We start from the raw sequence: 9,660 nt of genomic DNA on the forward strand, positions 1-9,660 counted from the left end.
TGATATGGGCAAGCTATCCACTGATGCAACTCAAAATCCCTCCATGTCTCATAGCTAATTTAAAAATGTTGTTTTTTTATTCTGAACTTACCAAATATCAAATAAAATGGGTGTTTCCACATATAGAGGACAGAAAGAGGACTGGACACAAGATTGCAAATCTGTGACAGGTATAGCTTACTTTTTAAATTATATCATAAATTCAATTTGTTGCTTTCAAAGTTGTCCTCTTACTTCATTCTGGCCTTCCTCTGGTTTAGAAAAGTTTTATGATAACTGAAATAGGTAGATTAAGGTTTAAAATTTCTGAGCTTTCTCTGTTTTTCCACAGACCACACAAATCAGCTAACAAAGTGAGTAGAAATGGCTGCCTGGATTCTGCCCATGGGAGGGATGACCTAGGTGTGTCTTCCTTCACCATCTGGGTCCCCGGCAAAGGCAAACGATCCCAATGGGCAGACATGATCATGGGGAGGTGGGACGAGCTCCCCCCCATTCAGAAAATGTGAACAGTCCACATACACACACACACACACACACACACACACACACACACACACACATGCACACGCACACACACAATGGACGAGTGAGGTGACAAAAGGTAGACAACAGCAGAGTGGAGATACAAATTACAATTATAGAAGTGAGATTCAAATGACCTGAATAAAGAGTGGAAGGTAATTCTAGGTGGCTGACTCACTATGGGGCCTGCAGTCAGGAAGACCTGAGTTCAAATCTCCCCTCAGACACTCACTAGCTATGAGGCCCTGGACAAATCAACTTAATAGGTTTGCAAACCACAGTATCTCTGCCAAGAAAACGCCATGGAAGGTACTGGCATGCCACGGTCCACAGGGCCAAAAGTGCATGAATAAACAACAATAATTACAAAACAAAAGCTTGACCTTTAGGGAAGTTTCTCTGGAATGTAGGTGAGGGACAGTTACAGGAGTAAGAAGTTTGGACTCTCATGGAGAAAAGAGAGTATTAAATCTATGGTAGCTTAAGTATTAAAAATAGAATTAAATTCAACTTACAATTTTACAATCTTCATGCTCTGGTATACCAAAAAATAAAAATTAAAAAATGGAGATAATCCTTGGGCCAGCATCCTGGGGATGAATTCTGTCTCTTATAGATTTGGGTTTTGAGGAACAGATAAAGGCTCCATCACTGGGCCCATACAAGAAGCCTTCCCATGCTGAGAGGACAAGACTTCTGTTCCCCTGTCGCTGGCTCTGATAATTCAGGCTTGCCTTCACCATGGGAAACACTAGGAGGAAGCTCTGATGGAAACTCCCGTGATGAGTACAGAGACTACACCTTGTAACGGTCAATCTTTGTGCAAGTTCTGGATCCATTTCTGTGACATGCGTCAGTGCTCGGGTTTACCCTGGGTTCTAACTCTGTTCCTAATACCTAGATTAGCCCACACCTCCCCTGCAGGGACTTGGGTCTTGCCCAACTTCTCTTCCTGTCTTTGCACTTTTTTGATCCACTTCTACTTCTTCATGTGGTACAACAAACATGGTAGCTGCAAAGTCACCAAAGGAAGTTAATTATAATAATTGTTATGGAAATTGTGACAGATCATTTCCATTTTTCATTTGTTCAACATTCTCCTTCCAATTTCCTTCTTGGAAACTTTGGGGACTAAATTTCTCTCCTTGCTTTTGTTCCTCCTCTACTTCTTGCTCTTTTATTTTACGAGATGATAGCATTCATCACCTTCCACTATCTTCCTGGGTAAGTTTTTATAAACATGTTTAAATTCTAAACTGGTTTTTACATTGGTTGCCATATGTCTTTACTCGGCAAAGAGACCAAATATACGCTGACAAAGGCAGTTTTTTGGCACTTTTGGTCTCCCAGTTCTTGTACCAAGTTAGATGAAAAATAATAGCTAGCATTTATATAAAGCCTACTATGTGACAGGCACTGTACTAAGTCCATTATAATTATCATCTTATTTTATCCTCACAAAAACCCTGGGAGGTAGATGCTATTGTTATCCCCATTTTACAGATGAAGAAACTGAGGCAAACAAAGGATAAGTGACTTGTATGGAGTCCGTTAGCTAATAAGTGTTTGAATCTGGATTTGAACTCAGGTCTTCCTGAGTCTAGCCCCAAACTCTACCCACTGTGCTACTTAACTGCCCTCAGATTCACTAAATTTCCTTAGAAAATGGTGATAGCCTGTTATCCTATCCATTTCTCATTTTTCAGGATCAATAGCTATCTTAACAGATTAGAATGGAGATGTCTCAATTTATGCTGTTTCTTTTGTGCGATTTTTCCTCTATTTTGCTATTGATTTTGACCTATGCTCCAACAAGTCAATGATGTGATTGCAGACAGACAACAGACTCATGAGTAACAGAAATCAGGATAGCTGTGCATGCAGAGAGTCAGCAGCGTTCTGTGATGCTATGTGGGGCTCACCACATCCGTAGCCTCCAACCTCCAGGCTGGAAGAAATGTGGCCAAGTCTGTAGGCAGAGGGGATGGGCTCCCAAGGCGGATCTCTATCTCTATCTCTCCCTCTCCCTCTCCCCCTCCCCCTCCCTCTCTCTCCCCCTCCCTCTCCCCCTCCCTCCCTGAATTCCTATACCTCCTCATCTTCTACAAAAGATGTTGGCGCATAAACCCCAAATCCACCTTCCTGCCTCCAAGTTCCGACCCTGGCACTCCCCGTCGTGAGACTCGCCAAGGTTCTCCACAGTACGTCCAAAGTCTTTCAACTGACGTTCCAGAACCTCCAAGCATTGGGCCCAGCCAGCCATTCTGGCTTTATCTCCCAGCCCTCCCCAAGCAGTGCACTATTCTTGAGTCAGTCCCACACTCTAGATGAGCTTTTCAGCCTGGAGGGCAGGCAGGTGGCAGAGTGGAGACGGTGCTGGGCCTGGAGTCAGGAAGACTCCTCTTCCGGAACTCATTAGCGGTGTGACCGTGGGCAAGTCATTTCACTTTGCTTCCAGTTTCCTCATCTCTAAAATGATCTGGAGAAGAAAATGGCAAACCTCTCCAGTATCTTTGCCAAGAAAAGTCCAAATGGGATCGACGAAGAGTTGGACGCAATGGAAAACAACTGAACAGCAACATTCCAACCTTGACACGTTTGCTCCTAACATTCTCCCTCCCCAGAATGAGCCCTATGTCAATCTCTGCATGAACGCCTGCGTCACTCATCCTGTAACTGTGGGGTGTGAGTGCTAAAAAACACCAGAGATCGATTCTCCATTCCACACAGGGGGAAGCTGAGGCCCGGACAAGGGAAATGCCTTTAAAATGCACAACTGGCGGCCAGCAGAGCCAGGCCCCAGAGGCCGGGTTCGAGGACCCCATGTCTTAACTGTTTACTAGGCCACCAACCCCAGTATATTTTAAGACATCATTCTGAGAAGGGACCTACAGGTTTCACCAGACCGCCAAAGGGGTCCACGGCACGAGAGAGGTTAAGAATCCCTCTCTGAACAGGTCTCAAGCCATCATAAGCACACGCAGTGAAGAAATGGGTGTGACACACATCTGTGCTATACTTAAAAAAACCCAACTCATTAAAATAGGAGTTCTAGTGGATTTTAAAGACATAATCCAAATAACTATTTAATACTGAATGAACATTTCATGCTAACATACCTGAATACGTCTAAAGCCTTAGGGCCTAGCGTCCATCCATTCGTGATCTTGTTCCTTCTCTGTCGGTGTGAAGTTGTCGTCCTGATCAAGGTGAATGTGGCTGAAAATACTGTGAGAGTAGGAAAAAACAGTGTTACCTCACAATTTCAACAAATCAATCTGGGAAAGCTAGTTACAAGGTCTAAATGCAAACCCATTCACTAAAATGACAGCATGGACTTGAGTTAAAAAAAATTTATATGTGTGTGTATGTATGTATGAAAAGTTTCCTTCTATACCTTGAAAAAAGTTCACGTAATCCCACATACATACATACATACATCTATACACACACATCCATATACTACACTTCTACAAAAGTTGGGTATTTTAGTGTAGAGCATTCAAGTTTGGCTTACAAGTTTATTCATTGTATTTTGATTTTGTGTGTTAACTGCCACTGAAGCCCAACTCTGAACCCTCCACGAGATGTTGATTCTCATAGGCTAGGCCAAGGTCTGGCAGGTCCTAGCGGGCAGGAAAGGCCGGTGTCAGCTTCTTTCTGCTCTCTGGGGTTCACTGGCTAACTCTGGAGTTATTACACCTGAAGTCTGACATGGGCTGATGAGATTTTCTCAGCTACAATTCCTAAATAAAACATGGAAAAGTTGCCAGTTACCTTGGTGGGAGAAGTATCCCTAATGATGGAATCATAGATTCTTAAAATATTAAAGTATGGCTGTTAAACCATCGGGAGTTTTCAAATTGTTTATTATAATTAGGGTATCTTGATTATTATTATTACTTACTATGACCTAGCTTTTAAAGTCACTGTATATGCCAATAAAAACGCCATGCTCCAAGTCATTTTAAAGTTTCTTCAAAAAAGGAATATCAAACATGTAATACCCAGTGGAATTGCTCATTGCCTATTGGAGCGGGGTGGGAAGAGGAAAGGGAAAGAACTTGAATCATGTAACCATGGAAAAATACTCTAAATTAAATAAATAAATAAACTTAATTTTAAAAAAGGAATGTCAAGTTTTATGAGTTGGGAACTATAGGTATGGAACACTGCATATAAAAATCAGACTTTTTCAAAAAGTTGCTTAGGTTTGCTGAAATTATTTTTTTCTTCTCTGTTATAAAAAGACTGCTCCTTGGGAGGGGGAGGAAGAAGGGATATATTGGGAATTGTAGATGATATAACCCAAAAGGTATCACTAAAGAGTATGATTTTTGTTTTTAATTATGCAGGAGACAGCACAGTATTATATTATATTATGTTATGTTATGTTATATTGTTATATTGTTGTTATATTGTTATATTGTTATATCATATCATATCATATTATATAGCATAATCTGTGGAGTCAGGCACATCCTAGCTGTGTGGCCCTGGGCAAGTCCCTGAACCTGTCAGTGTCTTGGGCAACTTTCTAAGACTTATAAAGTGTAAGGAAACTGCTAATCTGCCTTAGTAGAGAAAGTTTCTCCCCAAGTGCTTCTTACAATAATGAAACAAAAATTATAAATATTATGCTACCTACCTTATAGGGTTTTATGATAAAAATGCTTTTGACTTCACCTTTGCTAGATAACTATATTATTAAAACATGATACATATGTAAAATGTTGGAGGCAAGATCTCAATTTCCTCTTCCACAAAACAGCTTACATCTATTGCAGGCCTTTGACGACAGGGGCCAATAATATTGTTTTTCATTTTTAAGTGAAATTTAAAATTTCACAGCCAAACATTGTGCCTTGCAATTAATAAATATCTATTGAATTGTGGGGGGTGTTTATTTTTCCAATTTACAAAATGGTCCTCACAAAAGGCCTATGAGGAATAACAATAGTATCATAATCCTAAAACCTATTTATATAGTGCTCTGAAGTTCACAAAGTACATTCTATGCAATAGCTCTCTTAGGTAGAGAGTATAAAATACTCTTATTCTTGTTTTGCAGATGAGGAAACTAGGCCTCAGAGGAGCTAGACAGCTTGCCCAGTGTCACACTGCCAATAACATGGGAGCCAAGATGATGAAGCAGAGCTTTTGACTCCAGGCTCAGGGCCCTTCACCATGCAAGCCACTCCACGTCCTCATCGGTAATTTGAGGTGATTACACTAGATTGGTGGTTCTCAAATTTTTTGCTCACAGCACAGTTCCTCACCAGGGGTTTTGGCACATTCTTGGTCACGCAGTTGTAAGTGAGTAGTTCTGTACAAATCCCCATACTCTTAACCAGAACTCACTGAGAACAACCGAACTAAACAGTCTCAGTGACTCCTTCCAACTTTTAATCTATGGATCCCTGAGTAGTGGGATCCCTTTCCTCTCTGAAATTTAATGACATATATGCAAAGAGCATTTCAACCAGAGAAAAGAGAAAAAAATTTTTTTCCAGTTACTCCAAACATTTTCCAAACTAAACATTTCAGACTGAATGCTAGTGTTATATATCAAGAATTGTTTTAGTTGGCAAGCAAAGAATGTGTGTGTGTGTGAGTGAGTGAGTGAGAGAGAGAGAGAAAGAGAGAGAGAGAAAGAGAGAGAGAGAGAGAGAGAGAGAGAGAGAAACAAAGAGAAAGAGACAGAAGGGAGAGAGAGGGGAAAAGGAGACAGAGAAAGAGAGAAAATTGAAACTCACTGGATTTGGAGTCAGAGAACCTACTTTCGAATCCCACTCCCCTCCTCTTTGTGACTTTGGCCACGCTGCTCCACTCTTCTAAGTCTGTGTTTTCATCTGGCAGTGCCTGAGCCAAAATTCAAACTCAAGCCTCATGACTTCAAATTCTAGCCTCTACTTGATACAGAGAATTTTACCACAAGACATTTTCCATCCTGGGTCAGTCATACCAGCTGTTCAGATTCTGTTTGCAGTCTGATAAGAAAAGTGAATTTTATCTCTAACATGAGCATGGCATTAAATGATCTTTAAAATGCCATAAAGTTATAAATTCTATGATTTTATGTTTTCTTCCATGAATAAATTATAATCAATCCAGTAAGGTATATATGACAAATGGAGTAATGAAAGAAGCATGCAGTCATAAGTTATAAAAAGATGTTGGGACTTTCATGCACCAGTCTTCAAATTTACCCATGTAAAATTTACGTAAATCTATCTGAAATGGAATCTACTGGAAAGAACTTTTGACAAGAAATCAGAATACTAGTTCATTTCCCTGGTACTAAATGAATGCTGAATAAGGATTATAGCAGTAACTAATACAGAACAATATTATATAAATAACTTAATGCTTTTGTTTTTATCTGTAAAATTAGAAAGTAGCATCAATGCCACAAAAACGAGAATAAGGTAATAATATAGGTGAAATATTTAGCATTTTATTGCAGAAAGATCAGGGGATATGGAGTCAGAAAATCTAAATTCAAATCTCAAACTTGAGACTTCAATGAAGAGTCATTTGTTAAATTCCACAATTTAACACATTTCAGCAAGCATTTATTAAGGACTTATAAACTATGTGCCAGGCACTGTGCTAATTAGCATTGGATATACAAAAAAGGCAATTAGCCTCTGCTTTCATTATACTCTAGTGGGGAAAACAATTTATACATAAATAAATGCAGGCAAAACTAAATAAAGGCAGAACAGATGAAAAGAAATCCTAGAGGCACCAGAAGCTGGGGGAACTAGGAGAGACTTTATGCTAGAGTTGAATCTTGAAAGAAGCTCAAGATTCTACAATGGGGAGGTGAGGTCTTAAGGCACAGGAAATAGCCAGTACTAAGCCAAAAAGAGGAGAAGAATAGGTGAGGAAGAGCAAAGAGGGCAGCATGGCCACAATGCAGAGAAGGGAAAGGGAAGAGAAAAAGCATTTAAATAGCACCTCCTATGTGCCAGGCACTGTGCTAAGTGCTTTACAATTCTTACATCATTCAATACTCCCAACAACCCCAGGAGGCAGGTGCAATTATTATCTTTACAGATGAGGAAACTGAGGCAAACAGAGATTAAGTGACTTGCCCAGGCTCACACAGCCAGTAAGTGTCTAAAAGCCAGTTCTGAGTTCAGGTCTTTTTGACTAGAGGCCCAGTGTTCTAGCCACTGTACTCCTAACTGCAAGACAACCTCTAAGATCTATTCCAGCTCTGAATATGTGATTCTAATTTGATAGATGATGTTAAATAAATAGGCAATTGGTTAATTCATCATATTAAAATGGGATGAAATCTCTCCTCTTTTCCTGATTCATTTTAAGGAAAAAATGCTTCAGAAATACTGCAGTTTGACAGACAGCTTGCACGATCACTGTTTCTAAATAGTGCCATGGAAACTTTTCTACACAAAAGGGAAGGCAAGAATGGCATTTTGGTGGGCAAGACAGTAAGTACCCCCTCCATTGCCCATCCCGGGTGTCCCACCCCAGTAACACTTGTGGAATCCCCTTTGTCATGCCAATGCCACGGGACTGGCTCACTAACAAGATAGCCTACACAGCATCTATCATTGTTCAAGAAAATCATCCCTTCCCAGGGCAGCAGGGCCCCACTCAATGTAGTGCAGCCCACATCCCACTATCACAACGGGGCCGCTCCTGCTCTGCAAGACCCTGTGGGACCCCCAGCCCGCCCGCCCAGCCTTTGCACACCTGCTTTCTGCCTATTCAGATCTAGGTCATAAGAGGCCACTTAGGACGGCATTCTACAGGCCTGACCCACGCGGGGCCACAGCAAACGCAGCCAAGAGAAAGGCTGGCAGGGAAGAAGGGATCCTCTGCTCTCCAGGGCCAGAGGCCCTGCGGAAGCTTCAAAGGCCCCTGGGATGCCCCCAAGGCCTCTCCAAGGAGAGCAATCCTGAAAGCATCCTGAGTCCTCCTGTGGCGCTCCAACCCCGGGACTTCGGGGCAGGAGCCTCCCCAGGCTCCGGCTCCGTCTTTTCTTCACTTACTTTTCGGGACACTCCTGTCCCACTGGTGTGCTAGTGGGATGGGCCCGTCCAAGCACAGTCCCAAGATAAAGTTCTGTTCAAGAAACTCCATAAAGCCAGGTCACTGGGGCCCACAACAGGGCTGCAACCTAACGTCTCTGCTTTTTTCTCTCTTTTTCTTGGCCAGACCTGGGGTTTTCATTGGTTTCAAAAATGGGCTCCTACCATACAATTCTAGTTCTAAAAGAGTTGCCTAGGACAGAGAGATCGGGCCAGGGTCACACAGCCAAGAGAGGCAGCACAGGCAGGAGGTCTTCCTGAATCTGAGGCCAACTCTCTACCTCATCTTTCTTGTTAGGCAAATAATGCACTAACTAAACAGCAGGGCAGACTCTCCAATAATCCCTCTGGCCTGACTGGCTATGGGTAACTGGGTCTCAAAGTGGGAAATAGGTGATCCTCCATGTACATCAGAATGGCAGCCCAGGGGCTGCCAGGTCACAGGACCAATAAGCCAGAAAGCTAGACGTTTTCTTTGATCCTCACAGACTATCAAAATGCTCCAAAATATTAATTACGTGCAAGAGGTAAAGTAATTGCAGCCGACTCCACAACCCAAGACACTAAGAACTCTTAGCAAGATCACCTGATGAATCCACAGCAGCAAAGGCCAATTCTCACCACTAACAGGCTCCCTCAGCACCTTATTCCCTACCAGGCCATATGTTTTGGGGTGACACACCAGAAAACCCTGGGCCTTGTGGTCTGGGATCCACTCAGCAATTCCCTCCTTGCAATTCTGTGTCGGCCAGCACACACCCTGCTTCTGCCCTCACCTCACCATTCAGTGGTAACAAGCAACAGAATTCCACTGATGTGCACCCTCCTCTTATTAGAAGATGACAGCAGAGGAAACTGGGGTAGAGCACCAGCATGTGTCTATGGAGATGAGGGGGGTATCCAGTAGGCCTGAAAGAAAAGTTCAGCCCTGTCCCCCCAGAAGCCATCTGGGATGAGTCTAAGGCCAGTAAAAACAGTTCCCTTGCATGGAAAGAAGCTGAGACAACTAGCCCTTAGGGGATCTGCCATCAAAAGGGAATGAGTGAGCAACAGGAGAATTATAAGAAAAAAA

General features: G+C 42.2%; 1 protein-coding gene across 2 annotated transcripts in view; it reads right to left on the reverse strand.

Moving 5' to 3' along the window:
• Positions 1 to 3,730, reverse strand: part of RCBTB2 (RCC1 and BTB domain containing protein 2) — a 53,283-nt gene extending 49,553 nt beyond the window's left edge. For both annotated transcript variants that reach the window (XM_044668233.1, XM_044668234.1), the window contains exon 1: positions 3,645 to 3,730. The gene's annotated coding sequence lies outside the window, so the exon portion shown is untranslated. The remainder of the gene's footprint in view (positions 1 to 3,644) is intronic.
• Between the last annotated feature and the right edge of the window lie 5,930 nt (positions 3,731 to 9,660).

This window comes from Gracilinanus agilis, chromosome 3 (assembly GCF_016433145.1).
Source record: "Gracilinanus agilis isolate LMUSP501 chromosome 3, AgileGrace, whole genome shotgun sequence".
In the NCBI taxonomy this organism is placed as follows: Eukaryota; Metazoa; Chordata; class Mammalia; order Didelphimorphia; family Didelphidae; genus Gracilinanus; species Gracilinanus agilis.